This window comes from Schistocerca cancellata, unplaced genomic scaffold (assembly GCF_023864275.1).
Source record: "Schistocerca cancellata isolate TAMUIC-IGC-003103 unplaced genomic scaffold, iqSchCanc2.1 HiC_scaffold_888, whole genome shotgun sequence".
NCBI classification, from domain to species: domain Eukaryota; kingdom Metazoa; phylum Arthropoda; class Insecta; order Orthoptera; family Acrididae; genus Schistocerca; species Schistocerca cancellata.
The window spans coordinates 45,265-73,133 of NW_026046898.1; the positions used below are offsets into that span (position 1 = coordinate 45,265).

The 27,869-nt window shown below is 55.3% G+C and overlaps 29 non-coding genes across 29 annotated transcripts; all 29 read left to right on the plus strand.

Moving 5' to 3' along the window:
• Nucleotides 1-542: 542 nt before the first annotated feature.
• On the plus strand, nucleotides 543-661 carry LOC126148514 (5S ribosomal RNA). Its single transcript, XR_007530498.1, has one exon. It is a non-coding gene; the product is annotated as a 5S ribosomal RNA (ribosomal RNA).
• An 855-nt stretch (nucleotides 662-1,516) lies between these two features.
• Nucleotides 1,517-1,635, plus strand: LOC126148511 (5S ribosomal RNA). Its single transcript, XR_007530495.1, has one exon. It is a non-coding gene; the product is annotated as a 5S ribosomal RNA (ribosomal RNA).
• Nucleotides 1,636-2,480: 845 nt separating this feature from the next.
• LOC126148556 (5S ribosomal RNA) lies at nucleotides 2,481-2,599 on the plus strand. The gene has a single exon (XR_007530536.1). It is a non-coding gene; the product is annotated as a 5S ribosomal RNA (ribosomal RNA).
• An 845-nt stretch (nucleotides 2,600-3,444) lies between these two features.
• Nucleotides 3,445-3,563, plus strand: LOC126148513 (5S ribosomal RNA). The gene has a single exon (XR_007530497.1). It is a non-coding gene; the product is annotated as a 5S ribosomal RNA (ribosomal RNA).
• Nucleotides 3,564-4,408: 845 nt separating this feature from the next.
• LOC126148557 (5S ribosomal RNA) lies at nucleotides 4,409-4,527 on the plus strand. Its single transcript, XR_007530537.1, has one exon. It is a non-coding gene; the product is annotated as a 5S ribosomal RNA (ribosomal RNA).
• An 845-nt stretch (nucleotides 4,528-5,372) lies between these two features.
• On the plus strand, nucleotides 5,373-5,491 carry LOC126148533 (5S ribosomal RNA). The gene has a single exon (XR_007530516.1). It is a non-coding gene; the product is annotated as a 5S ribosomal RNA (ribosomal RNA).
• Nucleotides 5,492-6,341: 850 nt separating this feature from the next.
• On the plus strand, nucleotides 6,342-6,460 carry LOC126148515 (5S ribosomal RNA). The gene has a single exon (XR_007530499.1). It is a non-coding gene; the product is annotated as a 5S ribosomal RNA (ribosomal RNA).
• Nucleotides 6,461-7,308: 848 nt separating this feature from the next.
• On the plus strand, nucleotides 7,309-7,427 carry LOC126148559 (5S ribosomal RNA). The gene has a single exon (XR_007530539.1). It is a non-coding gene; the product is annotated as a 5S ribosomal RNA (ribosomal RNA).
• An 850-nt stretch (nucleotides 7,428-8,277) lies between these two features.
• Nucleotides 8,278-8,396, plus strand: LOC126148516 (5S ribosomal RNA). Its single transcript, XR_007530500.1, has one exon. It is a non-coding gene; the product is annotated as a 5S ribosomal RNA (ribosomal RNA).
• Nucleotides 8,397-9,246: 850 nt separating this feature from the next.
• Nucleotides 9,247-9,365, plus strand: LOC126148560 (5S ribosomal RNA). Its single transcript, XR_007530540.1, has one exon. It is a non-coding gene; the product is annotated as a 5S ribosomal RNA (ribosomal RNA).
• An 845-nt stretch (nucleotides 9,366-10,210) lies between these two features.
• LOC126148561 (5S ribosomal RNA) lies at nucleotides 10,211-10,329 on the plus strand. Its single transcript, XR_007530541.1, has one exon. It is a non-coding gene; the product is annotated as a 5S ribosomal RNA (ribosomal RNA).
• An 850-nt stretch (nucleotides 10,330-11,179) lies between these two features.
• On the plus strand, nucleotides 11,180-11,298 carry LOC126148517 (5S ribosomal RNA). Its single transcript, XR_007530501.1, has one exon. It is a non-coding gene; the product is annotated as a 5S ribosomal RNA (ribosomal RNA).
• An 845-nt stretch (nucleotides 11,299-12,143) lies between these two features.
• LOC126148562 (5S ribosomal RNA) lies at nucleotides 12,144-12,262 on the plus strand. Its single transcript, XR_007530542.1, has one exon. It is a non-coding gene; the product is annotated as a 5S ribosomal RNA (ribosomal RNA).
• Nucleotides 12,263-13,112: 850 nt separating this feature from the next.
• LOC126148518 (5S ribosomal RNA) lies at nucleotides 13,113-13,231 on the plus strand. Its single transcript, XR_007530502.1, has one exon. It is a non-coding gene; the product is annotated as a 5S ribosomal RNA (ribosomal RNA).
• Nucleotides 13,232-14,081: 850 nt separating this feature from the next.
• LOC126148563 (5S ribosomal RNA) lies at nucleotides 14,082-14,200 on the plus strand. Its single transcript, XR_007530543.1, has one exon. It is a non-coding gene; the product is annotated as a 5S ribosomal RNA (ribosomal RNA).
• Nucleotides 14,201-15,045: 845 nt separating this feature from the next.
• LOC126148565 (5S ribosomal RNA) lies at nucleotides 15,046-15,164 on the plus strand. The gene has a single exon (XR_007530544.1). It is a non-coding gene; the product is annotated as a 5S ribosomal RNA (ribosomal RNA).
• Nucleotides 15,165-16,010: 846 nt separating this feature from the next.
• On the plus strand, nucleotides 16,011-16,129 carry LOC126148566 (5S ribosomal RNA). Its single transcript, XR_007530545.1, has one exon. It is a non-coding gene; the product is annotated as a 5S ribosomal RNA (ribosomal RNA).
• Nucleotides 16,130-16,979: 850 nt separating this feature from the next.
• LOC126148519 (5S ribosomal RNA) lies at nucleotides 16,980-17,098 on the plus strand. The gene has a single exon (XR_007530503.1). It is a non-coding gene; the product is annotated as a 5S ribosomal RNA (ribosomal RNA).
• An 845-nt stretch (nucleotides 17,099-17,943) lies between these two features.
• On the plus strand, nucleotides 17,944-18,062 carry LOC126148567 (5S ribosomal RNA). The gene has a single exon (XR_007530546.1). It is a non-coding gene; the product is annotated as a 5S ribosomal RNA (ribosomal RNA).
• Nucleotides 18,063-18,906: 844 nt separating this feature from the next.
• LOC126148568 (5S ribosomal RNA) lies at nucleotides 18,907-19,025 on the plus strand. Its single transcript, XR_007530547.1, has one exon. It is a non-coding gene; the product is annotated as a 5S ribosomal RNA (ribosomal RNA).
• An 850-nt stretch (nucleotides 19,026-19,875) lies between these two features.
• Nucleotides 19,876-19,994, plus strand: LOC126148521 (5S ribosomal RNA). The gene has a single exon (XR_007530504.1). It is a non-coding gene; the product is annotated as a 5S ribosomal RNA (ribosomal RNA).
• Nucleotides 19,995-20,839: 845 nt separating this feature from the next.
• On the plus strand, nucleotides 20,840-20,958 carry LOC126148569 (5S ribosomal RNA). Its single transcript, XR_007530548.1, has one exon. It is a non-coding gene; the product is annotated as a 5S ribosomal RNA (ribosomal RNA).
• Nucleotides 20,959-21,802: 844 nt separating this feature from the next.
• LOC126148571 (5S ribosomal RNA) lies at nucleotides 21,803-21,921 on the plus strand. The gene has a single exon (XR_007530550.1). It is a non-coding gene; the product is annotated as a 5S ribosomal RNA (ribosomal RNA).
• An 850-nt stretch (nucleotides 21,922-22,771) lies between these two features.
• Nucleotides 22,772-22,890, plus strand: LOC126148522 (5S ribosomal RNA). Its single transcript, XR_007530505.1, has one exon. It is a non-coding gene; the product is annotated as a 5S ribosomal RNA (ribosomal RNA).
• Nucleotides 22,891-23,739: 849 nt separating this feature from the next.
• On the plus strand, nucleotides 23,740-23,858 carry LOC126148572 (5S ribosomal RNA). The gene has a single exon (XR_007530551.1). It is a non-coding gene; the product is annotated as a 5S ribosomal RNA (ribosomal RNA).
• An 845-nt stretch (nucleotides 23,859-24,703) lies between these two features.
• Nucleotides 24,704-24,822, plus strand: LOC126148573 (5S ribosomal RNA). Its single transcript, XR_007530552.1, has one exon. It is a non-coding gene; the product is annotated as a 5S ribosomal RNA (ribosomal RNA).
• An 845-nt stretch (nucleotides 24,823-25,667) lies between these two features.
• LOC126148574 (5S ribosomal RNA) lies at nucleotides 25,668-25,786 on the plus strand. Its single transcript, XR_007530553.1, has one exon. It is a non-coding gene; the product is annotated as a 5S ribosomal RNA (ribosomal RNA).
• An 850-nt stretch (nucleotides 25,787-26,636) lies between these two features.
• On the plus strand, nucleotides 26,637-26,755 carry LOC126148523 (5S ribosomal RNA). The gene has a single exon (XR_007530506.1). It is a non-coding gene; the product is annotated as a 5S ribosomal RNA (ribosomal RNA).
• Nucleotides 26,756-27,605: 850 nt separating this feature from the next.
• Nucleotides 27,606-27,724, plus strand: LOC126148575 (5S ribosomal RNA). Its single transcript, XR_007530554.1, has one exon. It is a non-coding gene; the product is annotated as a 5S ribosomal RNA (ribosomal RNA).
• The last annotated feature ends 145 nt before the right edge of the window (nucleotides 27,725-27,869 follow it).

Here is a 27,869-nt window from a genome sequence, read left to right on the forward strand (position 1 = left end):
CGTCCCGCAGACGTTTGTCGTGCTTGCGCTGTCATATGGACCACGACCCGAGCGGCAGCGAGCGGCAGTCGAGCAAAGTCGGGACAAGTCGGGACGGGGACAGGGACAGGGATAGGAATGGTGCGAATGCACTGCAAACTACGCAGACACCTGGTGTGAGGCGAGGCGTGGCGAGGCGAGGCGAGGCGAGGAAGCCCACATCGCTACCAGTGGGCCCTCCTGCACGACACTGCCGCACCCCGCACAGGCCCTCCGCTGAACTCCAGGGACAAGATGCGTCCTCTGCTAGTGTCGAAGGCTGCACGCGCCCAGCGAATGACAGGGGGTGCAACGAGCAGCAGTGCGTCTCACACACGCGGCGGTGCGCCCGCCAATTCGGCCGTCACTCTGCTGGGACGCCGGGCGCGCCTCCCCGCGCCGTCCTCGAGGAACTGGCGGTTGCGGAAGGAAGCGCTTTCGTCAAATGCGGCCGAAAACTAACATTTTGTGTGTTGGGAGAAAAGCCGAACGCGAATTCTGCCGTGCTCGTACATTAGATGAGCTCCAACGGCCATACCATGATGAATACACCGGTTCTCGTCCGATCACCGAAGTTAAGCATCATCGGGCCCGGCTAGTACTTGGATGGGTGACCGCCTGGGAAACCCGGGTGCTGTTGGCTCCCTTCCTGTTTTTTTTTTTTTTGTTATGTCGCCAGCCCAATTTTCAAACTACCTTTCTGTTGTGACAAAGATGCTTCCTTAAGCCTTTTAAACTACTGTAATGGTACGAAAATGCAGTAATTAACTCAGTTTGAGGGAGAATGTGCTAACCAAGTTTGCCAAGAAGACTTTGAAAACGACAAAACAGTACGAATCGGCAGGTGACTTCTGAAATACGTCACCGCCTATTGTTGTGTAGGAGTTTAGAGTTCCAAATTTGATTTGTAACCACGAATTTATTCCTTAGTCGTCTCGTCTCGTCTCGTCTCGTCTCCTCCCGCAGACGTTTGTCGTGCTTGCGCTGTCATATGGACCACGACCCGAGCGGCAGCGAGCGGCAGTCGAGCAAAGTCGGGACAAGTCGGGACGGGGACAGGGACAGGGATAGGAATGGTGCGAATGCACTGCAAACTACGCAGACACCTGGTGTGAGGCGAGGCGTGGCGAGGCGAGGCGAGGCGAGGAAGCCCACATCGCTACCAGTGGGCCCTCCTGCACGACACTGCCGCACCCCGCACAGGCCCTCCGCTGAACACCAGGGACAAGATGCGTCCTCCGCTAGTGTCGAAGGCTGCACGCGCCCAGCGAATGACAGGGGGTGCAACGAGCAGCAGTGCGTCTCACACACGCGGCGGTGCGCCCGCCAATTCGGCCGTCACTCTGCTGGGACGCCGGGCGCGCCTCCCCGCGCCGTCCTCGAGGAACTGGCGGTTGCGGAAGGAAGCGCTTTCGTCAAATGCGGCCGAAAACTAACATTTTGTGTGTTGGGAGAAAAGCCGAAAGCGAATTCTGCCGTGCTCCTACTTTAGATGAGCGCCAACGGCCATACCATGATGAATACACCGGTTCTCGTCCGATCACCGAAGTTAAGCGTCATCGGGCCCGGCTAGTACTTGGATGGGTGACCGCCTGGGAAACCCGGGTGCTGTTGGCTCCCTTCCTGTTTTTTTTTGTTATGTCGCCAGCCCAATTTTCAAACTACCTTTCTGTTGTGACAAAGATGCTTCCTTAAGCCTTTTAAACTACTGTAATGGTACGAAAATGCAGTAATTAACTCAGTTTGAGGGAGAATGTGCTAACCAAGTATGCCAAGAAGACTTTGAAAACGACAAAACAGTACGAATCGGCAGGTGACTTCTGAAATACGTCACCGCCTATTGTTGTGTAGGAGTTTAGAGTTCCAAATTTGATTTGTAACCACGAATTTATTCCTTAGTCGTCTCGTCTCGTCTCGTCTCGTCTCGTCCCGCAGACGTTTGTCGTGCTTGCGCTGTCATATGGACCACGACCCGAGCGGCAGCGAGCGGCAGTCGAGCAAAGTCGGGACAAGTCGGGACGGGGACAGGGACAGGGATAGGAATGGTGCGAATGCACTGCAAATTACGCAGACACCTGGTGTTAGGCGAGGCGAGGTGAGGCGAGGCGAGGAAGCCCACATCGCTACCAGTGGGCCCTCCAGCACGACACTGCCGCACCCCGCACAGGCCCTCCGCTGAACACCAGGGACAAGATGCGTCCTCCGCTAGTGTCGAAGGCTGCACGCGCCCAGCGAATGACAGGGGGTGCAACGAGCAGCAGTGCGTCTCACACACGCGGCGGTGCGCCCGCCAATTCGGCCGTCACTCTGCTGGGACGCCGGGCGCGCCTCCCCGCGCCGTCCTCGAGGAACTGGCGGTTGCGGAAGGAAGCGCTTTCGTCAAATGCGGCCGAAAACTAACATTTTGTGTGTTGGGAGAAAAGCCGAACGCGAATTCTGCCGTGCTCCTACATTAGATGAGCGCCAACGGCCATACCATGATGAATACACCGGTTCTCGTCCGATCACCGAAGTTAAGCATCATCGGGCCCGGCTAGTACTTGGATGGGTGACCGCCTGGGAAACCCGGGTGCTGTTGGCTCCCTTCCTGTTTTTTTTTGTTATGTCGCCAGCCCAATTTTCAAACTACCTTTCTGTTGTGACAAAGATGCTTCCTTAAGCCTTTTAAACTACTGTAATGGTACGAAAATGCAGTAATTAACTCAGTTTGAGGGAGAATGTGCTAACCAAGTTTGCCAAGAAGACTTTGAAAACGACAAAACAGTACGAATCGGCAGGTGACTTCTGAAATACGTCACCGCCTATTGTTGTGTAGGAGTTTAGAGTTCCAAATTTGATTTGTAACCACGAATTTATTCCTTAGTCGTCTCGTCTCGTCTCGTCTCGTCTCCTCCCGCAGACGTTTGTCGTGCTTGCGCTGTCATATGGACCACGACCCGAGCGGCAGCGAGCGGCAGTCGAGCAAAGTCGGGACAAGTCGGGACGGGGACAGGGACAGGGATAGGAATGGTGCGAATGCACTGCAAATTACGCAGACACCTGGTGTGAGGCGAGGCGAGGCGAGGCGAGGCGAGGAAGCCCACATCGCTACCAGTGGGCCCTCCAGCACGACACTGCCGCACCCCGCACAGGCCCTCCGCTGAACACCAGGGACAAGATGCGTCCTCCGCTAGTGTCGAAGGCTGCACGCGCCCAGCGAATGACAGGGGGTGCAACGAGCAGCAGTGCGTCTCACACACGCGGCGGTGCGCCCGCCAATTCGGCCGTCACTCTGCTGGGACGCCGGGCGCGCCTCCCCGCGCCGTCCTCGAGGAACTGGCGGTTGCGGAAGGAAGCGCTTTCGTCAAATGCGGCCGAAAACTAACATTTTGTGTGTTGGGAGAAAAGCCGAAAGCGAATTCTGCCGTGCTCCTACTTTAGATGAGCGCCAACGGCCATACCATGATGAATACACCGGTTCTCGTCCGATCACCGAAGTTAAGCGTCATCGGGCCCGGCTAGTACTTGGATGGGTGACCGCCTGGGAAACCCGGGTGCTGTTGGCTCCCTTCCTGTTTTTTTTTGTTATGTCGCCAGCCCAATTTTCAAACTACCTTTCTGTTGTGACAAAGATGCTTCCTTAAGCCTTTTAAACTACTGTAATGGTACGAAAATGCAGTAATTAACTCAGTTTGAGGGAGAATGTGCTAACCAAGTATGCCAAGAAGACTTTGAAAACGACAAAACAGTACGAATCGGCAGGTGACTTCTGAAATACGTCACCGCCTATTGTTGTGTAGGAGTTTAGAGTTCCAAATTTGATTTGTAACCACGAATTTATTCCTTAGTCGTCTCGTCTCGTCTCGTCTCGTCTCGTCCCGCAGACGTTTGTCGTGCTTGCGCTGTCATATGGACCACGACCCGAGCGGCAGCGAGCGGCAGTCGAGCAAAGTCGGGACAAGTCGGGACGGGGACAGGGACAGGGATAGGAATGGTGCGAATGCACTGCAAATTACGCAGACACCTGGTGTGAGGCGAGGCGAGGCGAGGCGAGGCGAGGAAGCCCACATCGCTACCAGTGGGCCCTCCAGCACGACACTGCCGCACCCCGCACAGGCCCTCCGCTGAACACCAGGGACAAGATGCGTCCTCCGCTAGTGTCGAAGGCTGCACGCGCCCAGCGAATGACAGGGGGTGCAACGAGCAGCAGTGCGTCTCACACACGCGGCGGTGCGCCCGCCAATTCGGCCGTCACTCTGCTGGGACGCCGGGCGCGCCTCCCCGCGCCGTCCTCGAGGAACTGGCGGTTGCGGAAGGAAGCGCTTTCGTCAAATGCGGCCGAAAACTAACATTTTGTGTGTTGGGAGAAAAGCCGAACGCGAATTCTGCCGTGCTCCTACATTAGATGAGCGCCAACGGCCATACCATGATGAATACACCGGTTCTCGTCCGATCACCGAAGTTAAGCATCATCGGGCCCGGCTAGTACTTGGATGGGTGACCGCCTGGGAAACCCGGGTGCTGTTGGCTCCCTTCCTGTTTTTTTTTGTTATGTCGCCAGCCCAATTTTCAAACTACCTTTCTGTTGTGACAAAGATGCTTCCTTAAGCCTTTTAAACTACTGTAATGGTACGAAAATGCAGTAATTAACTCAGTTTGAGGGAGAATGTGCTAACCAAGTTTGCCAAGAAGACTTTGAAAACGACAAAACAGTACGAATCGGCAGGTGACTTCTGAAATACGTCACCGCCTATTGTTGTGTAGGAGTTTAGAGTTCCAAATTTGATTTGTAACCACGAATTTATTCCTTAGTCGTCTCGTCTCGTCTCGTCTCGTCTCCTCCCGCAGACGTTTGTCGTGCTTGCGCTGTCATATGGACCACGACCCGAGCGGCAGCGAGCGGCAGTCGAGCAAAGTCGGGACAAGTCGGGACGGGGACAGGGACAGGGATAGGAATGGTGCGAATGCACTGCAAATTACGCAGACACCTGGTGTGAGGCGAGGCGAGGCGAGGCGAGGCGAGGAAGCCCACATCGCTACCAGTGGGCCCTCCAGCACGACACTGCCGCACCCCGCACAGGCCCTCCGCTGAACACCAGGGACAAGATGCGTCCTCCGCTAGTGTCGAAGGCTGCACGCGCCCAGCGAATGACAGGGGGTGCAACGAGCAGCAGTGCGTCTCACACACGCGGCGGTGCGCCCGCCAATTCGGCCGTCACTCTGCTGGGACGCCGGGCGCGCCTCCCCGCGCCGTCCTCGAGGAACTGGCGGTTGCGGAAGTAAGCGCTTTCGTCAAATGCGGCCGAAAACTAACATTTTGTGTGTTGGGAGAAAAGCCGAAAGCGAATTCTGCCGTGCTCCTACATTAGATGAGCGCCAACGGCCCTACCATGATGAATACACCGGTTCTCGTCCGATCACCGAAGTTAAGCATCATCGGGCCCGGCTAGTACTTGGATGGGTGACCGCCTGGGAAACCCGGGTGCTGTTGGCTCCCTTCCTGTTTTTTTTTGTTATGTCGCCAGCCCAATTTTCAAACTACCTTTCTGTTGTGACAAAGATGCTTCCTTAAGCCTTTTAAACTACTGTAATGGTACGAAAATGCAGTAATTAACTCAGTTTGAGGGAGAATGTGCTAACCAAGTTTGCCAAGAAGACTTTGAAAACGACAAAACAGTACGAATCGGCAGGTGACTTCTGAAATACGTCACCGCCTATTGTTGTGTAGGAGTTTAGAGTTCCAAATTTGATTTGTAACCACGAATTTATTCCTTAGTCGTCTCGTCTCGTCTCGTCTCGTCTCCTCCCGCAGACGTTTGTCGTGCTTGCGCTGTCATATGGACCACGACCCGAGCGGCAGCGAGCGGCAGTCGAGCAAAGTCGGGACAAGTCGGGACGGGGACAGGGACAGGGATAGGAATGGTGCGAATGCACTGCAAACTACGCAGACACCTGGTGTGAGGCGAGGCGTGGCGAGGCGAGGCGAGGCGAGGAAGCCCACATCGCTACCAGTGGGCCCTCCTGCACGACACTGCCGCACCCCGCACAGGCCCTCCGCTGAACTCCAGGGACAAGATGCGTCCTCTGCTAGTGTCGAAGGCTGCACGCGCCCAGCGAATGACAGGGGGTGCAACGAGCAGCAGTGCGTCTCACACACGCGGCGGTGCGCCCGCCAATTCGGCCGTCACTCTGCTGGGACGCCGGGCGCGCCTCCCCGCGCCGTCCTCGAGGAACTGGCGGTTGCGGAAGGAAGCGCTTTCGTCAAATGCGGCCGAAAACTAACATTTTGTGTGTTGGGAGAAAAGCCGAACGCGAATTCTGCCGTGCTCGTACATTAGATGAGCTCCAACGGCCATACCATGATGAATACACCGGTTCTCGTCCGATCACCGAAGTTAAGCATCATCGGGCCCGGCTAGTACTTGGATGGGTGACCGCCTGGGAAACCCGGGTGCTGTTGGCTCCCTTCCTGTTTTTTTTTTTTGTTATGTCGCCAGCCCAATTTTCAAACTACCTTTCTGTTGTGACAAAGATGCTTCCTTAAGCCTTTTAAACTACTGTAATGGTACGAAAATGCAGTAATTAACTCAGTTTGAGGGAGAATGTGCTAACCAAGTTTGCCAAGAAGACTTTGAAAACGACAAAACAGTACGAATCGGCAGGTGACTTCTGAAATACGTCACCGCCTATTGTTGTGTAGGAGTTTAGAGTTCCAAATTTGATTTGTAACCACGAATTTATTCCTTAGTCGTCTCGTCTCGTCTCGTCTCGTCTCCTCCCGCAGACGTTTGTCGTGCTTGCGCTGTCATATGGACCACGACCCGAGCGGCAGCGAGCGGCAGTCGAGCAAAGTCGGGACAAGTCGGGACGGGGACAGGGACAGGGATAGGAATGGTGCGAATGCACTGCAAATTACGCAGACACCTGGTGTGAGGCGAGGCGAGGCGAGGCGAGGCGAGGAAGCCCACATCGCTACCAGTGGGCCCTCCAGCACGACACTGCCGCACCCCGCACAGGCCCTCCGCTGAACACCAGGGACAAGATGCGTCCTCCGCTAGTGTCGAAGGCTGCACGCGCCCAGCGAATGACAGGGGGTGCAACGAGCAGCAGTGCGTCTCACACACGCGGCGGTGCGCCCGCCAATTCGGCCGTCACTCTGCTGGGACGCCGGGCGCGCCTCCCCGCGCCGTCCTCGAGGAACTGGCGGTTGCGGAAGGAAGCGCTTTCGTCAAATGCGGCCGAAAACTAACATTTTGTGTGTTGGGAGAAAAGCCGAAAGCGAATTCTGCCGTGCTCCTACATTAGATGAGCGCCAACGGCCATACCATGATGAATACACCGGTTCTCGTCCGATCACCGAAGTTAAGCATCATCGGGCCCGGCTAGTACTTGGATGGGTGACCGCCTGGGAAACCCGGGTGCTGTTGGCTCCCTTCCTGTTTTTTTTTGTTATGTCGCCAGCCCAATTTTCAAACTACCTTTCTGTTGTGACAAAGATGCTTCCTTAAGCCTTTTAAACTACTGTAATGGTACGAAAATGCAGTAATTAACTCAGTTTGAGGGAGAATGTGCTAACCAAGTTTGCCAAGAAGACTTTGAAAACGACAAAACAGTACGAATCGGCAGGTGACTTCTGAAATACGTCACCGCCTATTGTTGTGTAGGAGTTTAGAGTTCCAAATTTGATTTGTAACCACGAATTTATTCCTTAGTCGTCTCGTCTCGTCTCGTCTCGTCTCCTCCCGCAGACGTTTGTCGTGCTTGCGCTGTCATATGGACCACGACCCGAGCGGCAGCGAGCGGCAGTCGAGCAAAGTCGGGACAAGTCGGGACGGGGACAGGGACAGGGATAGGAATGGTGCGAATGCACTGCAAACTACGCAGACACCTGGTGTGAGGCGAGGCGTGGCGAGGCGAGGCGAGGCGAGGAAGCCCACATCGCTACCAGTGGGCCCTCCTGCACGACACTGCCGCACCCCGCACAGGCCCTCCGCTGAACTCCAGGGACAAGATGCGTCCTCTGCTAGTGTCGAAGGCTGCACGCGCCCAGCGAATGACAGGGGGTGCAACGAGCAGCAGTGCGTCTCACACACGCGGCGGTGCGCCCGCCAATTCGGCCGTCACTCTGCTGGGACGCCGGGCGCGCCTCCCCGCGCCGTCCTCGAGGAACTGGCGGTTGCGGAAGGAAGCGCTTTCGTCAAATGCGGCCGAAAACTAACATTTTGTGTGTTGGGAGAAAAGCCGAACGCGAATTCTGCCGTGCTCGTACATTAGATGAGCTCCAACGGCCATACCATGATGAATACACCGGTTCTCGTCCGATCACCGAAGTTAAGCATCATCGGGCCCGGCTAGTACTTGGATGGGTGACCGCCTGGGAAACCCGGGTGCTGTTGGCTCCCTTCCTGTTTTTTTTTTTTTTGTTATGTCGCCAGCCCAATTTTCAAACTACCTTTCTGTTGTGACAAAGATGCTTCCTTAAGCCTTTTAAACTACTGTAATGGTACGAAAATGCAGTAATTAACTCAGTTTGAGGGAGAATGTGCTAACCAAGTTTGCCAAGAAGACTTTGAAAACGACAAAACAGTACGAATCGGCAGGTGACTTCTGAAATACGTCACCGCCTATTGTTGTGTAGGAGTTTAGAGTTCCAAATTTGATTTGTAACCACGAATTTATTCCTTAGTCGTCTCGTCTCGTCTCGTCTCGTCTCCTCCCGCAGACGTTTGTCGTGCTTGCGCTGTCATATGGACCACGACCCGAGCGGCAGCGAGCGGCAGTCGAGCAAAGTCGGGACAAGTCGGGACGGGGACAGGGACAGGGATAGGAATGGTGCGAATGCACTGCAAATTACGCAGACACCTGGTGTGAGGCGAGGCGAGGCGAGGCGAGGCGAGGAAGCCCACATCGCTACCAGTGGGCCCTCCAGCACGACACTGCCGCACCCCGCACAGGCCCTCCGCTGAACACCAGGGACAAGATGCGTCCTCCGCTAGTGTCGAAGGCTGCACGCGCCCAGCGAATGACAGGGGGTGCAACGAGCAGCAGTGCGTCTCACACACGCGGCGGTGCGCCCGCCAATTCGGCCGTCACTCTGCTGGGACGCCGGGCGCGCCTCCCCGCGCCGTCCTCGAGGAACTGGCGGTTGCGGAAGGAAGCGCTTTCGTCAAATGCGGCCGAAAACTAACATTTTGTGTGTTGGGAGAAAAGCCGAACGCGAATTCTGCCGTGCTCCTACATTAGATGAGCGCCAACGGCCATACCATGATGAATACACCGGTTCTCGTCCGATCACCGAAGTTAAGCATCATCGGGCCCGGCTAGTACTTGGATGGGTGACCGCCTGGGAAACCCGGGTGCTGTTGGCTCCCTTCCTGTTTTTTTTTGTTATGTCGCCAGCCCAATTTTCAAACTACCTTTCTGTTGTGACAAAGATGCTTCCTTAAGCCTTTTAAACTACTGTAATGGTACGAAAATGCAGTAATTAACTCAGTTTGAGGGAGAATGTGCTAACCAAGTTTGCCAAGAAGACTTTGAAAACGACAAAACAGTACGAATCGGCAGGTGACTTCTGAAATACGTCACCGCCTATTGTTGTGTAGGAGTTTAGAGTTCCAAATTTGATTTGTAACCACGAATTTATTCCTTAGTCGTCTCGTCTCGTCTCGTCTCGTCTCCTCCCGCAGACGTTTGTCGTGCTTGCGCTGTCATATGGACCACGACCCGAGCGGCAGCGAGCGGCAGTCGAGCAAAGTCGGGACAAGTCGGGACGGGGACAGGGACAGGGATAGGAATGGTGCGAATGCACTGCAAATTACGCAGACACCTGGTGTGAGGCGAGGCGAGGCGAGGCGAGGCGAGGAAGCCCACATCGCTACCAGTGGGCCCTCCAGCACGACACTGCCGCACCCCGCACAGGCCCTCCGCTGAACACCAGGGACAAGATGCGTCCTCCGCTAGTGTCGAAGGCTGCACGCGCCCAGCGAATGACAGGGGGTGCAACGAGCAGCAGTGCGTCTCACACACGCGGCGGTGCGCCCGCCAATTCGGCCGTCACTCTGCTGGGACGCCGGGCGCGCCTCCCCGCGCCGTCCTCGAGGAACTGGCGGTTGCGGAAGGAAGCGCTTTCGTCAAATGCGGCCGAAAACTAACATTTTGTGTGTTGGGAGAAAAGCCGAACGCGAATTCTGCCGTGCTCCTACATTAGATGAGCGCCAACGGCCATACCATGATGAATACACCGGTTCTCGTCCGATCACCGAAGTTAAGCATCATCGGGCCCGGCTAGTACTTGGATGGGTGACCGCCTGGGAAACCCGGGTGCTGTTGGCTCCCTTCCTGTTTTTTTTTGTTATGTCGCCAGCCCAATTTTCAAACTACCTTTCTGTTGTGACAAAGATGCTTCCTTAAGCCTTTTAAACTACTGTAATGGTACGAAAATGCAGTAATTAACTCAGTTTGAGGGAGAATGTGCTAACCAAGTTTGCCAAGAAGACTTTGAAAACGACAAAACAGTACGAATCGGCAGGTGACTTCTGAAATACGTCACCGCCTATTGTTGTGTAGGAGTTTAGAGTTCCAAATTTGATTTGTAACCACGAATTTATTCCTTAGTCGTCTCGTCTCGTCTCGTCTCGTCTCCTCCCGCAGACGTTTGTCGTGCTTGCGCTGTCATATGGACCACGACCCGAGCGGCAGCGAGCGGCAGTCGAGCAAAGTCGGGACAAGTCGGGACGGGGACAGGGACAGGGATAGGAATGGTGCGAATGCACTGCAAACTACGCAGACACCTGGTGTGAGGCGAGGCGTGGCGAGGCGAGGCGAGGCGAGGAAGCCCACATCGCTACCAGTGGGCCCTCCTGCACGACACTGCCGCACCCCGCACAGGCCCTCCGCTGAACTCCAGGGACAAGATGCGTCCTCTGCTAGTGTCGAAGGCTGCACGCGCCCAGCGAATGACAGGGGGTGCAACGAGCAGCAGTGCGTCTCACACACGCGGCGGTGCGCCCGCCAATTCGGCCGTCACTCTGCTGGGACGCCGGGCGCGCCTCCCCGCGCCGTCCTCGAGGAACTGGCGGTTGCGGAAGGAAGCGCTTTCGTCAAATGCGGCCGAAAACTAACATTTTGTGTGTTGGGAGAAAAGCCGAACGCGAATTCTGCCGTGCTCGTACATTAGATGAGCTCCAACGGCCATACCATGATGAATACACCGGTTCTCGTCCGATCACCGAAGTTAAGCATCATCGGGCCCGGCTAGTACTTGGATGGGTGACCGCCTGGGAAACCCGGGTGCTGTTGGCTCCCTTCCTGTTTTTTTTTGTTATGTCGCCAGCCCAATTTTCAAACTACCTTTCTGTTGTGACAAAGATGCTTCCTTAAGCCTTTTAAACTACTGTAATGGTACGAAAATGCAGTAATTAACTCAGTTTGAGGGAGAATGTGCTAACCAAGTTTGCCAAGAAGACTTTGAAAACGACAAAACAGTACGAATCGGCAGGTGACTTCTGAAATACGTCACCGCCTATTGTTGTGTAGGAGTTTAGAGTTCCAAATTTGATTTGTAACCACGAATTTATTCCTTAGTCGTCTCGTCTCGTCTCGTCTCGTCTCCTCCCGCAGACGTTTGTCGTGCTTGCGCTGTCATATGGACCACGACCCGAGCGGCAGCGAGCGGCAGTCGAGCAAAGTCGGGACAAGTCGGGACGGGGACAGGGACAGGGATAGGAATGGTGCGAATGCACTGCAAATTACGCAGACACCTGGTGTGAGGCGAGGCGAGGCGAGGCGAGGCGAGGAAGCCCACATCGCTACCAGTGGGCCCTCCAGCACGACACTGCCGCACCCCGCACAGGCCCTCCGCTGAACACCAGGGACAAGATGCGTCCTCCGCTAGTGTCGAAGGCTGCACGCGCCCAGCGAATGACAGGGGGTGCAACGAGCAGCAGTGCGTCTCACACACGCGGCGGTGCGCCCGCCAATTCGGCCGTCACTCTGCTGGGACGCCGGGCGCGCCTCCCCGCGCCGTCCTCGAGGAACTGGCGGTTGCGGAAGGAAGCGCTTTCGTCAAATGCGGCCGAAAACTAACATTTTGTGTGTTGGGAGAAAAGCCGAACGCGAATTCTGCCGTGCTCCTACATTAGATGAGCGCCAACGGCCATACCATGATGAATACACCGGTTCTCGTCCGATCACCGAAGTTAAGCATCATCGGGCCCGGCTAGTACTTGGATGGGTGACCGCCTGGGAAACCCGGGTGCTGTTGGCTCCCTTCCTGTTTTTTTTTGTTATGTCGCCAGCCCAATTTTCAAACTACCTTTCTGTTGTGACAAAGATGCTTCCTTAAGCCTTTTAAACTACTGTAATGGTACGAAAATGCAGTAATTAACTCAGTTTGAGGGAGAATGTGCTAACCAAGTTTGCCAAGAAGACTTTGAAAACGACAAAACAGTACGAATCGGCAGGTGACTTCTGAAATACGTCACCGCCTATTGTTGTGTAGGAGTTTAGAGTTCCAAATTTGATTTGTAACCACGAATTTATTCCTTAGTCGTCTCGTCTCGTCTCGTCTCGTCTCCTCCCGCAGACGTTTGTCGTGCTTGCGCTGTCATATGGACCACGACCCGAGCGGCAGCGAGCGGCAGTCGAGCAAAGTCGGGACAAGTCGGGACGGGGACAGGGACAGGGATAGGAATGGTGCGAATGCACTGCAAACTACGCAGACACCTGGTGTGAGGCGAGGCGTGGCGAGGCGAGGCGAGGCGAGGAAGCCCACATCGCTACCAGTGGGCCCTCCTGCACGACACTGCCGCACCCCGCACAGGCCCTCCGCTGAACTCCAGGGACAAGATGCGTCCTCTGCTAGTGTCGAAGGCTGCACGCGCCCAGCGAATGACAGGGGGTGCAACGAGCAGCAGTGCGTCTCACACACGCGGCGGTGCGCCCGCCAATTCGGCCGTCACTCTGCTGGGACGCCGGGCGCGCCTCCCCGCGCCGTCCTCGAGGAACTGGCGGTTGCGGAAGGAAGCGCTTTCGTCAAATGCGGCCGAAAACTAACATTTTGTGTGTTGGGAGAAAAGCCGAACGCGAATTCTGCCGTGCTCGTACATTAGATGAGCTCCAACGGCCATACCATGATGAATACACCGGTTCTCGTCCGATCACCGAAGTTAAGCATCATCGGGCCCGGCTAGTACTTGGATGGGTGACCGCCTGGGAAACCCGGGTGCTGTTGGCTCCCTTCCTGTTTTTTTTTTTTTTGTTATGTCGCCAGCCCAATTTTCAAACTACCTTTCTGTTGTGACAAAGATGCTTCCTTAAGCCTTTTAAACTACTGTAATGGTACGAAAATGCAGTAATTAACTCAGTTTGAGGGAGAATGTGCTAACCAAGTTTGCCAAGAAGACTTTGAAAACGACAAAACAGTACGAATCGGCAGGTGACTTCTGAAATACGTCACCGCCTATTGTTGTGTAGGAGTTTAGAGTTCCAAATTTGATTTGTAACCACGAATTTATTCCTTAGTCGTCTCGTCTCGTCTCGTCTCGTCTCCTCCCGCAGACGTTTGTCGTGCTTGCGCTGTCATATGGACCACGACCCGAGCGGCAGCGAGCGGCAGTCGAGCAAAGTCGGGACAAGTCGGGACGGGGACAGGGACAGGGATAGGAATGGTGCGAATGCACTGCAAATTACGCAGACACCTGGTGTGAGGCGAGGCGAGGCGAGGCGAGGCGAGGAAGCCCACATCGCTACCAGTGGGTCCTCCAGCACGACACTGCCGCACCCCGCACAGGCCCTCCGCTGAACACCAGGGACAAGATGCGTCCTCCGCTAGTGTCGAAGGCTGCACGCGCCCAGCGAATGACAGGGGGTGCAACGAGCAGCAGTGCGTCTCACACACGCGGCGGTGCGCCCGCCAATTCGGCCGTCACTCTGCTGGGACGCCGGGCGCGCCTCCCCGCGCCGTCCTCGAGGAACTGGCGGTTGCGGAAGGAAGCGCTTTCGTCAAATGCGGCCGAAAACTAACATTTTGTGTGTTGGGAGAAAAGCCGAAAGCGAATTCTGCCGTGCTCCTACATTAGATGAGCGCCAACGGCCATACCATGATGAATACACCGGTTCTCGTCCGATCACCGAAGTTAAGCATCATCGGGCCCGGCTAGTACTTGGATGGGTGACCGCCTGGGAAACCCGGGTGCTGTTGGCTCCCTTCCTGTTTTTTTTTGTTATGTCGCCAGCCCAATTTTCAAACTACCTTTCTGTTGTGACAAAGATGCTTCCTTAAGCCTTTTAAACTACTGTAATGGTACGAAAATGCAGTAATTAACTCAGTTTGAGGGAGAATGTGCTAACCAAGTTTGCCAAGAAGACTTTGAAAACGACAAAACAGTACGAATCGGCAGGTGACTTCTGAAATACGTCACCGCCTATTGTTGTGTAGGAGTTTAGAGTTCCAAATTTGATTTGTAACCACGAATTTATTCCTTAGTCGTCTCGTCTCGTCTCGTCTCGTCTCCTCCCGCAGACGTTTGTCGTGCTTGCGCTGTCATATGGACCACGACCCGAGCGGCAGCGAGCGGCAGTCGAGCAAAGTCGGGACAAGTCGGGACGGGGACAGGGACAGGGATAGGAATGGTGCGAATGCACTGCAAATTACGCAGACACCTGGTGTGAGGCGAGGCGAGGCGAGGCGAGGCGAGGAAGCCCACATCGCTACCAGTGGGCCCTCCAGCACGACACTGCCGCACCCCGCACAGGCCCTCCGCTGAACACCAGGGACAAGATGCGTCCTCCGCTAGTGTCGAAGGCTGCACGCGCCCAGCGAATGACAGGGGGTGCAACGAGCAGCAGTGCGTCTCACACACGCGGCGGTGCGCCCGCCAATTCGGCCGTCACTCTGCTGGGACGCCGGGCGCGCCTCCCCGCGCCGTCCTCGAGGAACTGGCGGTTGCGGAAGGAAGCGCTTTCGTCAAATGCGGCCGAAAACTAACATTTTGTGTGTTGGGAGAAAAGCCGAAAGCGAATTCTGCCGTGCTCCTACATTAGATGAGCGCCAACGGCCATACCATGATGAATACACCGGTTCTCGTCCGATCACCGAAGTTAAGCATCATCGGGCCCGGCTAGTACTTGGATGGGTGACCGCCTGGGAAACCCGGGTGCTGTTGGCTCCCTTCCTGTTTTTTTTTTGTTATGTCGCCAGCCCAATTTTCAAACTACCTTTCTGTTGTGACAAAGATGCTTCCTTAAGCCTTTTAAACTACTGTAATGGTACGAAAATGCAGTAATTAACTCAGTTTGAGGGAGAATGTGCTAACCAAGTTTGCCAAGAAGACTTTGAAAACGACAAAACAGTACGAATCGGCAGGTGACTTCTGAAATACGTCACCGCCTATTGTTGTGTAGGAGTTTAGAGTTCCAAATTTGATTTGTAACCACGAATTTATTCCTTAGTCGTCTCGTCTCGTCTCGTCTCGTCTCCTCCCGCAGACGTTTGTCGTGCTTGCGCTGTCATATGGACCACGACCCGAGCGGCAGCGAGCGGCAGTCGAGCAAAGTCGGGACAAGTCGGGACGGGGACAGGGACAGGGATAGGAATGGTGCGAATGCACTGCAAATTACGCAGACACCTGGTGTGAGGCGAGGCGAGGCGAGGCGAGGCGAGGAAGCCCACATCGCTACCAGTGGGCCCTCCAGCACGACACTGCCGCACCCCGCACAGGCCCTCCGCTGAACACCAGGGACAAGATGCGTCCTCCGCTAGTGTCGAAGGCTGCACGCGCCCAGCGAATGACAGGGGGTGCAACGAGCAGCAGTGCGTCTCACACACGCGGCGGTGCGCCCGCCAATTCGGCCGTCACTCTGCTGGGACGCCGGGCGCGCCTCCCCGCGCCGTCCTCGAGGAACTGGCGGTTGCGGAAGGAAGCGCTTTCGTCAAATGCGGCCGAAAACTAACATTTTGTGTGTTGGGAGAAAAGCCGAAAGCGAATTCTGCCGTGCTCCTACATTAGATGAGCGCCAACGGCCATACCATGATGAATACACCGGTTCTCGTCCGATCACCGAAGTTAAGCATCATCGGGCCCGGCTAGTACTTGGATGGGTGACCGCCTGGGAAACCCGGGTGCTGTTGGCTCCCTTCCTGTTTTTTTTTGTTATGTCGCCAGCCCAATTTTCAAACTACCTTTCTGTTGTGACAAAGATGCTTCCTTAAGCCTTTTAAACTACTGTAATGGTACGAAAATGCAGTAATTAACTCAGTTTGAGGGAGAATGTGCTAACCAAGTTTGCCAAGAAGACTTTGAAAACGACAAAACAGTACGAATCGGCAGGTGACTTCTGAAATACGTCACCGCCTATTGTTGTGTAGGAGTTTAGAGTTCCAAATTTGATTTGTAACCACGAATTTATTCCTTAGTCGTCTCGTCTCGTCTCGTCTCGTCTCCTCCCGCAGACGTTTGTCGTGCTTGCGCTGTCATATGGACCACGACCCGAGCGGCAGCGAGCGGCAGTCGAGCAAAGTCGGGACAAGTCGGGACGGGGACAGGGACAGGGATAGGAATGGTGCGAATGCACTGCAAACTACGCAGACACCTGGTGTGAGGCGAGGCGTGGCGAGGCGAGGCGAGGCGAGGAAGCCCACATCGCTACCAGTGGGCCCTCCTGCACGACACTGCCGCACCCCGCACAGGCCCTCCGCTGAACTCCAGGGACAAGATGCGTCCTCTGCTAGTGTCGAAGGCTGCACGCGCCCAGCGAATGACAGGGGGTGCAACGAGCAGCAGTGCGTCTCACACACGCGGCGGTGCGCCCGCCAATTCGGCCGTCACTCTGCTGGGACGCCGGGCGCGCCTCCCCGCGCCGTCCTCGAGGAACTGGCGGTTGCGGAAGGAAGCGCTTTCGTCAAATGCGGCCGAAAACTAACATTTTGTGTGTTGGGAGAAAAGCCGAACGCGAATTCTGCCGTGCTCGTACATTAGATGAGCTCCAACGGCCATACCATGATGAATACACCGGTTCTCGTCCGATCACCGAAGTTAAGCATCATCGGGCCCGGCTAGTACTTGGATGGGTGACCGCCTGGGAAACCCGGGTGCTGTTGGCTCCCTTCCTGTTTTTTTTTGTTATGTCGCCAGCCCAATTTTCAAACTACCTTTCTGTTGTGACAAAGATGCTTCCTTAAGCCTTTTAAACTACTGTAATGGTACGAAAATGCAGTAATTAACTCAGTTTGAGGGAGAATGTGCTAACCAAGTTTGCCAAGAAGACTTTGAAAACGACAAAACAGTACGAATCGGCAGGTGACTTCTGAAATACGTCACCGCCTATTGTTGTGTAGGAGTTTAGAGTTCCAAATTTGATTTGTAACCACGAATTTATTCCTTAGTCGTCTCGTCTCGTCTCGTCTCGTCTCCTCCCGCAGACGTTTGTCGTGCTTGCGCTGTCATATGGACCACGACCCGAGCGGCAGCGAGCGGCAGTCGAGCAAAGTCGGGACAAGTCGGGACGGGGACAGGGACAGGGATAGGAATGGTGCGAATGCACTGCAAATTACGCAGACACCTGGTGTGAGGCGAGGCGAGGCGAGGCGAGGCGAGGAAGCCCACATCGCTACCAGTGGGCCCTCCAGCACGACACTGCCGCACCCCGCACAGGCCCTCCGCTGAACACCAGGGACAAGATGCGTCCTCCGCTAGTGTCGAAGGCTGCACGCGCCCAGCGAATGACAGGGGGTGCAACGAGCAGCAGTGCGTCTCACACACGCGGCGGTGCGCCCGCCAATTCGGCCGTCACTCTGCTGGGACGCCGGGCGCGCCTCCCCGCGCCGTCCTCGAGGAACTGGCGGTTGCGGAAGGAAGCGCTTTCGTCAAATGCGGCCGAAAACTAACATTTTGTGTGTTGGGAGAAAAGCCGAACGCGAATTCTGCCGTGCTCCTACATTAGATGAGCGCCAACGGCCATACCATGATGAATACACCGGTTCTCGTCCGATCACCGAAGTTAAGCATCATCGGGCCCGGCTAGTACTTGGATGGGTGACCGCCTGGGAAACCCGGGTGCTGTTGGCTCCCTTCCTGTTTTTTTTGTTATGTCGCCAGCCCAATTTTCAAACTACCTTTCTGTTGTGACAAAGATGCTTCCTTAAGCCTTTTAAACTACTGTAATGGTACGAAAATGCAGTAATTAACTCAGTTTGAGGGAGAATGTGCTAACCAAGTTTGCCAAGAAGACTTTGAAAACGACAAAACAGTACGAATCGGCAGGTGACTTCTGAAATACGTCACCGCCTATTGTTGTGTAGGAGTTTAGAGTTCCAAATTTGATTTGTAACCACGAATTTATTCCTTAGTCGTCTCGTCTCGTCTCGTCTCGTCTCCTCCCGCAGACGTTTGTCGTGCTTGCGCTGTCATATGGACCACGACCCGAGCGGCAGCGAGCGGCAGTCGAGCAAAGTCGGGACAAGTCGGGACGGGGACAGAGACAGGGATAGGAATGGTGCGAATGCACTGCAAATTACGCAGACACCTGGTGTGAGGCGAGGCGAGGCGAGGCGAGGCGAGGAAGCCCACATCGCTACCAGTGGGCCCTCCAGCACGACACTGCCGCACCCCGCACAGGCCCTCCGCTGAACACCAGGGACAAGATGCGTCCTCCGCTAGTGTCGAAGGCTGCACGCGCCCAGCGAATGACAGGGGGTGCAACGAGCAGCAGTGCGTCTCACACACGCGGCGGTGCGCCCGCCAATTCGGCCGTCACTCTGCTGGGACGCCGGGCGCGCCTCCCCGCGCCGTCCTCGAGGAACTGGCGGTTGCGGAAGGAAGCGCTTTCGTCAAATGCGGCCGAAAACTAACATTTTGTGTGTTGGGAGAAAAGCCGAAAGCGAATTCTGCCGTGCTCCTACATTAGATGAGCGCCAACGGCCATACCATGATGAATACACCGGTTCTCGTCCGATCACCGAAGTTAAGCATCATCGGGCCCGGCTAGTACTTGGATGGGTGACCGCCTGGGAAACCCGGGTGCTGTTGGCTCCCTTCCTGTTTTTTTTTGTTATGTCGCCAGCCCAATTTTCAAACTACCTTTCTGTTGTGACAAAGATGCTTCCTTAAGCCTTTTAAACTACTGTAATGGTACGAAAATGCAGTAATTAACTCAGTTTGAGGGAGAATGTGCTAACCAAGTTTGCCAAGAAGACTTTGAAAACGACAAAACAGTACGAATCGGCAGGTGACTTCTGAAATACGTCACCGCCTATTGTTGTGTAGGAGTTTAGAGTTCCAAATTTGATTTGTAACCACGAATTTATTCCTTAGTCGTCTCGTCTCGTCTCGTCTCGTCTCCTCCCGCAGACGTTTGTCGTGCTTGCGCTGTCATATGGACCACGACCCGAGCGGCAGCGAGCGGCAGTCGAGCAAAGTCGGGACAAGTCGGGACGGGGACAGGGACAGGGATAGGAATGGTGCGAATGCACTGCAAACTACGCAGACACCTGGTGTGAGGCGAGGCGTGGCGAGGCGAGGCGAGGCGAGGAAGCCCACATCGCTACCAGTGGGCCCTCCTGCACGACACTGCCGCACCCCGCACAGGCCCTCCGCTGAACTCCAGGGACAAGATGCGTCCTCTGCTAGTGTCGAAGGCTGCACGCGCCCAGCGAATGACAGGGGGTGCAACGAGCAGCAGTGCGTCTCACACACGCGGCGGTGCGCCCGCCAATTCGGCCGTCACTCTGCTGGGACGCCGGGCGCGCCTCCCCGCGCCGTCCTCGAGGAACTGGCGGTTGCGGAAGGAAGCGCTTTCGTCAAATGCGGCCGAAAACTAACATTTTGTGTGTTGGGAGAAAAGCCGAACGCGAATTCTGCCGTGCTCGTACATTAGATGAGCTCCAACGGCCATACCATGATGAATACACCGGTTCTCGTCCGATCACCGAAGTTAAGCATCATCGGGCCCGGCTAGTACTTGGATGGGTGACCGCCTGGGAAACCCGGGTGCTGTTGGCTCCCTTCCTGTTTTTTTTTGTTATGTCGCCAGCCCAATTTTCAAACTACCTTTCTGTTGTGACAAAGATGCTTCCTTAAGCCTTTTAAACTACTGTAATGGTACGAAAATGCAGTAATTAACTCAGTTTGAGGGAGAATGTGCTAACCAAGTTTGCCAAGAAGACTTTGAAAACGACAAAACAGTACGAATCGGCAGGTGACTTCTGAAATACGTCACCGCCTATTGTTGTGTAGGAGTTTAGAGTTCCAAATTTGATTTGTAACCACGAATTTATTCCTTAGTCGTCTCGTCTCGTCTCGTCTCGTCTCCTCCCGCAGACGTTTGTCGTGCTTGCGCTGTCATATGGACCACGACCCGAGCGGCAGCGAGCGGCAGTCGAGCAAAGTCGGGACAAGTCGGGACGGGGACAGGGACAGGGATAGGAATGGTGCGAATGCACTGCAAATTACGCAGACACCTGGTGTGAGGCGAGGCGAGGCGAGGCGAGGCGAGGAAGCCCACATCGCTACCAGTGGGCCCTCCAGCACGACACTGCCGCACCCCGCACAGGCCCTCCGCTGAACACCAGGGACAAGATGCGTCCTCCGCTAGTGTCGAAGGCTGCACGCGCCCAGCGAATGACAGGGGGTGCAACGAGCAGCAGTGCGTCTCACACACGCGGCGGTGCGCCCGCCAATTCGGCCGTCACTCTGCTGGGACGCCGGGCGCGCCTCCCCGCGCCGTCCTCGAGGAACTGGCGGTTGCGGAAGGAAGCGCTTTCGTCAAATGCGGCCGAAAACTAACATTTTGTGTGTTGGGAGAAAAGCCGAACGCGAATTCTGCCGTGCTCCTACATTAGATGAGCGCCAACGGCCATACCATGATGAATACACCGGTTCTCGTCCGATCACCGAAGTTAAGCATCATCGGGCCCGGCTAGTACTTGGATGGGTGACCGCCTGGGAAACCCGGGTGCTGTTGGCTCCCTTCCTGTTTTTTTTGTTATGTCGCCAGCCCAATTTTCAAACTACCTTTCTGTTGTGACAAAGATGCTTCCTTAAGCCTTTTAAACTACTGTAATGGTACGAAAATGCAGTAATTAACTCAGTTTGAGGGAGAATGTGCTAACCAAGTTTGCCAAGAAGACTTTGAAAACGACAAAACAGTACGAATCGGCAGGTGACTTCTGAAATACGTCACCGCCTATTGTTGTGTAGGAGTTTAGAGTTCCAAATTTGATTTGTAACCACGAATTTATTCCTTAGTCGTCTCGTCTCGTCTCGTCTCGTCTCCTCCCGCAGACGTTTGTCGTGCTTGCGCTGTCATATGGACCACGACCCGAGCGGCAGCGAGCGGCAGTCGAGCAAAGTCGGGACAAGTCGGGACGGGGACAGAGACAGGGATAGGAATGGTGCGAATGCACTGCAAATTACGCAGACACCTGGTGTGAGGCGAGGCGAGGCGAGGCGAGGCGAGGAAGCCCACATCGCTACCAGTGGGCCCTCCAGCACGACACTGCCGCACCCCGCACAGGCCCTCCGCTGAACACCAGGGACAAGATGCGTCCTCCGCTAGTGTCGAAGGCTGCACGCGCCCAGCGAATGACAGGGGGTGCAACGAGCAGCAGTGCGTCTCACACACGCGGCGGTGCGCCCGCCAATTCGGCCGTCACTCTGCTGGGACGCCGGGCGCGCCTCCCCGCGCCGTCCTCGAGGAACTGGCGGTTGCGGAAGGAAGCGCTTTCGTCAAATGCGGCCGAAAACTAACATTTTGTGTGTTGGGAGAAAAGCCGAAAGCGAATTCTGCCGTGCTCCTACATTAGATGAGCGCCAACGGCCATACCATGATGAATACACCGGTTCTCGTCCGATCACCGAAGTTAAGCATCATCGGGCCCGGCTAGTACTTGGATGGGTGACCGCCTGGGAAACCCGGGTGCTGTTGGCTCCCTTCCTGTTTTTTTTTGTTATGTCGCCAGCCCAATTTTCAAACTACCTTTCTGTTGTGACAAAGATGCTTCCTTAAGCCTTTTAAACTACTGTAATGGTACGAAAATGCAGTAATTAACTCAGTTTGAGGGAGAATGTGCTAACCAAGTTTGCCAAGAAGACTTTGAAAACGACAAAACAGTACGAATCGGCAGGTGACTTCTGAAATACGTCACCGCCTATTGTTGTGTAGGAGTTTAGAGTTCCAAATTTGATTTGTAACCACGAATTTATTCCTTAGTCGTCTCGTCTCGTCTCGTCTCGTCTCCTCCCGCAGACGTTTGTCGTGCTTGCGCTGTCATATGGACCACGACCCGAGCGGCAGCGAGCGGCAGTCGAGCAAAGTCGGGACAAGTCGGGACGGGGACAGGGACAGGGATAGGAATGGTGCGAATGCACTGCAAACTACGCAGACACCTGGTGTGAGGCGAGGCGTGGCGAGGCGAGGCGAGGCGAGGAAGCCCACATCGCTACCAGTGGGCCCTCCTGCACGACACTGCCGCACCCCGCACAGGCCCTCCGCTGAACTCCAGGGACAAGATGCGTCCTCTGCTAGTGTCGAAGGCTGCACGCGCCCAGCGAATGACAGGGGGTGCAACGAGCAGCAGTGCGTCTCACACACGCGGCGGTGCGCCCGCCAATTCGGCCGTCACTCTGCTGGGACGCCGGGCGCGCCTCCCCGCGCCGTCCTCGAGGAACTGGCGGTTGCGGAAGGAAGCGCTTTCGTCAAATGCGGCCGAAAACTAACATTTTGTGTGTTGGGAGAAAAGCCGAACGCGAATTCTGCAGTGCTCGTACATTAGATGAGCTCCAACGGCCATACCATGATGAATACACCGGTTCTCGTCCGATCACCGAAGTTAAGCATCATCGGGCCCGGCTAGTACTTGGATGGGTGACCGCCTGGGAAACCCGGGTGCTGTTGGCTCCCTTCCTGTTTTTTTTTTTTTGTTATGTCGCCAGCCCAATTTTCAAACTACCTTTCTGTTGTGACAAAGATGCTTCCTTAAGCCTTTTAAACTACTGTAATGGTACGAAAATGCAGTAATTAACTCAGTTTGAGGGAGAATGTGCTAACCAAGTTTGCCAAGAAGACTTTGAAAACGACAAAACAGTACGAATCGGCAGGTGACTTCTGAAATACGTCACCGCCTATTGTTGTGTAGGAGTTTAGAGTTCCAAATTTGATTTGTAACCACGAATTTATTCCTTAGTCGTCTCGTCTCGTCTCGTCTCGTCTCCTCCCGCAGACGTTTGTCGTGCTTGCGCTGTCATATGGACCACGACCCGAGCGGCAGCGAGCGGCAGTCGAGCAAAGTCGGGACAAGTCGGGACGGGGACAGGGACAGGGATAGGAGTGGTGCGAATGCACTGCAAATTACGCAGACACCTGGTGTGAGGCGAGGCGAGGCGAGGCGAGGCGAGGAAGCCCACATCGCTACCAGTGGGTCCTCCAGCACGACACTGCCGCACCCCGCACAGGCCCTCCGCTGAACACCAGGGACAAGATGCGTCCTCCGCTAGTGTCGAAGGCTGCACGCGCCCAGCGAATGACAGGGGGTGCAACGAGCAGCAGTGCGTCTCACACACGCGGCGGTGCGCCCGCCAATTCGGCCGTCACTCTGCTGGGACGCCGGGCGCGCCTCCCCGCGCCGTCCTCGAGGAACTGGCGGTTGCGGAAGGAAGCGCTTTCGTCAAATGCGGCCGAAAACTAACATTTTGTGTGTTGGGAGAAAAGCCGAAAGCGAATTCTGCCGTGCTCCTACATTAGATGAGCGCCAACGGCCATACCATGATGAATACACCGGTTCTCGTCCGATCACCGAAGTTAAGCATCATCGGGCCCGGCTAGTACTTGGATGGGTGACCGCCTGGGAAACCCGGGTGCTGTTGGCTCCCTTCCTGTTTTTTTTTGTTATGTCGCCAGCCCAATTTTCAAACTACCTTTCTGTTGTGACAAAGATGCTTCCTTAAGCCTTTTAAACTACTGTAATGGTACGAAAATGCAGTAATTAACTCAGTTTGAGGGAGAATGTGCTAACCAAGTTTGCCAAGAAGACTTTGAAAACGACAAAACAGTACGAATCGGCAGGTGACTTCTGAAATACGTCACCGCCTATTGTTGTGTAGGAGTTTAGAGTTCCAAATTTGATTTGTAACCACGAATTTATTCCTTAGTCGTCTCGTCTCGTCTCGTCTCGTCTCCTCCCGCAGACGTTTGTCGTGCTTGCGCTGTCATATGGACCACGACCCGAGCGGCAGCGAGCGGCAGTCGAGCAAAGTCGGGACAAGTCGGGACGGGGACAGGGACAGGGATAGGAATGGTGCGAATGCACTGCAAATTACGCAGACACCTGGTGTGAGGCGAGGCGAGGCGAGGCGAGGCGAGGAAGCCCACATCGCTACCAGTGGGCCCTCCAGCTCGACACTGCCGCACCCCGCACAGGCCCTCCGCTGAACACCAGGGACAAGATGCGTCCTCCGCTAGTGTCGAAGGCTGCACGCGCCCAGCGAATGACAGGGGGTGCAACGAGCAGCAGTGCGTCTCACACACGCGGCGGTGCGCCCGCCAATTCGGCCGTCACTCTGCTGGGACGCCGGGCGCGCCTCCCCGCGCCGTCCTCGAGGAACTGGCGGTTGCGGAAGGAAGCGCTTTCGTCAAATGCGGCCGAAAACTAACATTTTGTGTGTTGGGAGAAAAGCCGAAAGCGAATTCTGCCGTGCTCCTACATTAGATGAGCGCCAACGGCCATACCATGATGAATACACCGGTTCTCGTCCGATCACCGAAGTTAAGCATCATCGGGCCCGGCTAGTACTTGGATGGGTGACCGCCTGGGAAACCCGGGTGCTGTTGGCTCCCTTCCTGTTTTTTTTTGTTATGTCGCCAGCCCAATTTTCAAACTACCTTTCTGTTGTGACAAAGATGCTTCCTTAAGCCTTTTAAACTACTGTAATGGTACGAAAATGCAGTAATTAACTCAGTTTGAGGGAGAATGTGCTAACCAAGTTTGCCAAGAAGACTTTGAAAACGACAAAACAGTACGAATCGGCAGGTGACTTCTGAAATACGTCACCGCCTATTGTTGTGTAGGAGTTTAGAGTTCCAAATTTGATTTGTAACCACGAATTTATTCCTTAGTCGTCTCGTCTCGTCTCGTCTCGTCTCCTCCCGCAGACGTTTGTCGTGCTTGCGCTGTCATATGGACCACGACCCGAGCGGCAGCGAGCGGCAGTCGAGCAAAGTCGGGACAAGTCGGGACGGGGACAGGGACAGGGATAGGAATGGTGCGAATGCACTGCAAATTACGCAGACACCTGGTGTGAGGCGAGGCGAGGCGAGGCGAGGCGAGGAAGCCCACATCGCTACCAGTGGGCCCTCCAGCACGACACTGCCGCACCCCGCACAGGCCCTCCGCTGAACACCAGGGACAAGATGCGTCCTCCGCTAGTGTCGAAGGCTGCACGCGCCCAGCGAATGACAGGGGGTGCAACGAGCAGCAGTGCGTCTCACACACGCGGCGGTGCGCCCGCCAATTCGGCCGTCACTCTGCTGGGACGCCGGGCGCGCCTCCCCGCGCCGTCCTCGAGGAACTGGCGGTTGCGGAAGGAAGCGCTTTCGTCAAATGCGGCCGAAAACTAACATTTTGTGTGTTGGGAGAAAAGCCGAAAGCGAATTCTGCCGTGCTCCTACATTAGATGAGCGCCAACGGCCATACCATGATGAATACACCGGTTCTCGTCCGATCACCGAAGTTAAGCATCATCGGGCCCGGCTAGTACTTGGATGGGTGACCGCCTGGGAAACCCGGGTGCTGTTGGCTCCCTTCCTGTTTTTTTTTGTTATGTCGCCAGCCCAATTTTCAAACTACCTTTCTGTTGTGACAAAGATGCTTCCTTAAGCCTTTTAAACTACTGTAATGGTACGAAAATGCAGTAATTAACTCAGTTTGAGGGAGAATGTGCTAACCAAGTTTGCCAAGAAGACTTTGAAAACGACAAAACAGTACGAATCGGCAGGTGACTTCTGAAATACGTCACCGCCTATTGTTGTGTAGGAGTTTAGAGTTCCAAATTTGATTTGTAACCACGAATTTATTCCTTAGTCGTCTCGTCTCGTCTCGTCTCGTCTCCTCCCGCAGACGTTTGTCGTGCTTGCGCTGTCATATGGACCACGACCCGAGCGGCAGCGAGCGGCAGTCGAGCAAAGTCGGGACAAGTCGGGACGGGGACAGGGACAGGGATAGGAATGGTGCGAATGCACTGCAAACTACGCAGACACCTGGTGTGAGGCGAGGCGTGGCGAGGCGAGGCGAGGCGAGGAAGCCCACATCGCTACCAGTGGGCCCTCCTGCACGACACTGCCGCACCCCGCACAGGCCCTCCGCTGAACTCCAGGGACAAGATGCGTCCTCTGCTAGTGTCGAAGGCTGCACGCGCCCAGCGAATGACAGGGGGTGCAACGAGCAGCAGTGCGTCTCACACACGCGGCGGTGCGCCCGCCAATTCGGCCGTCACTCTGCTGGGACGCCGGGCGCGCCTCCCCGCGCCGTCCTCGAGGAACTGGCGGTTGCGGAAGGAAGCGCTTTCGTCAAATGCGGCCGAAAACTAACATTTTGTGTGTTGGGAGAAAAGCCGAACGCGAATTCTGCCGTGCTCGTACATTAGATGAGCTCCAACGGCCATACCATGATGAATACACCGGTTCTCGTCCGATCACCGAAGTTAAGCATCATCGGGCCCGGCTAGTACTTGGATGGGTGACCGCCTGGGAAACCCGGGTGCTGTTGGCTCCCTTCCTGTTTTTTTTTTTTTTGTTATGTCGCCAGCCCAATTTTCAAACTACCTTTCTGTTGTGACAAAGATGCTTCCTTAAGCCTTTTAAACTACTGTAATGGTACGAAAATGCAGTAATTAACTCAGTTTGAGGGAGAATGTGCTAACCAAGTTTGCCAAGAAGACTTTGAAAACGACAAAACAGTACGAATCGGCAGGTGACTTCTGAAATACGTCACCGCCTATTGTTGTGTAGGAGTTTAGAGTTCCAAATTTGATTTGTAACCACGAATTTATTCCTTAGTCGTCTCGTCTCGTCTCGTCTCGTCTCCTCCCGCAGACGTTTGTCGTGCTTGCGCTGTCATATGGACCACGACCCGAGCGGCAGCGAGCGGCAGTCGAGCAAAGTCGGGACAAGTCGGGACGGGGACAGGGACAGGGATAGGAGTGGTGCGAATGCACTGCAAATTACGCAGACACCTGGTGTGAGGCGAGGCGAGGCGAGGCGAGGCGAGGAAGCCCACATCGCTACCAGTGGGTCCTCCAGCACGACACTGCCGCACCCCGCACAGGCCCTCCGCTGAACACCAGGGACAAGATGCGTCCTCCGCTAGTGTCGAAGGCTGCACGCGCCCAGCGAATGACAGGGGGTGCAACGAGCAGCAGTGCGTCTCACACACGCGGCGGTGCGCCCGCCAATTCGGCCGTCACTCTGCTGGGACGCCGGGCGCGCCTCCCCGCGCCGTCCTCGAGGAACTGGCGGTTGCGGAAGGAAGCGCTTTCGTCAAATGCGGCCGAAAACTAACATTTTGTGTGTTGGGAGAAAAGCCGAAAGCGAATTCTGCCGTGCTCCTACATTAGATGAGCGCCAACGGCCATACCATGATGAATACACCGGTTCTCGTCCGATCACCGAAGTTAAGCATCATCGGGCCCGGCTAGTACTTGGATGGGTGACCGCCTGGGAAACCCGGGTGCTGTTGGCTCCCTTCCTGTTTTTTTTTGTTATGTCGCCAGCCCAATTTTCAAACTACCTTTCTGTTGTGACAAAGATGCTTCCTTAAGCCTTTTAAACTACTGTAATGGTACGAAAATGCAGTAATTAACTCAGTTTGAGGGAGAATGTGCTAA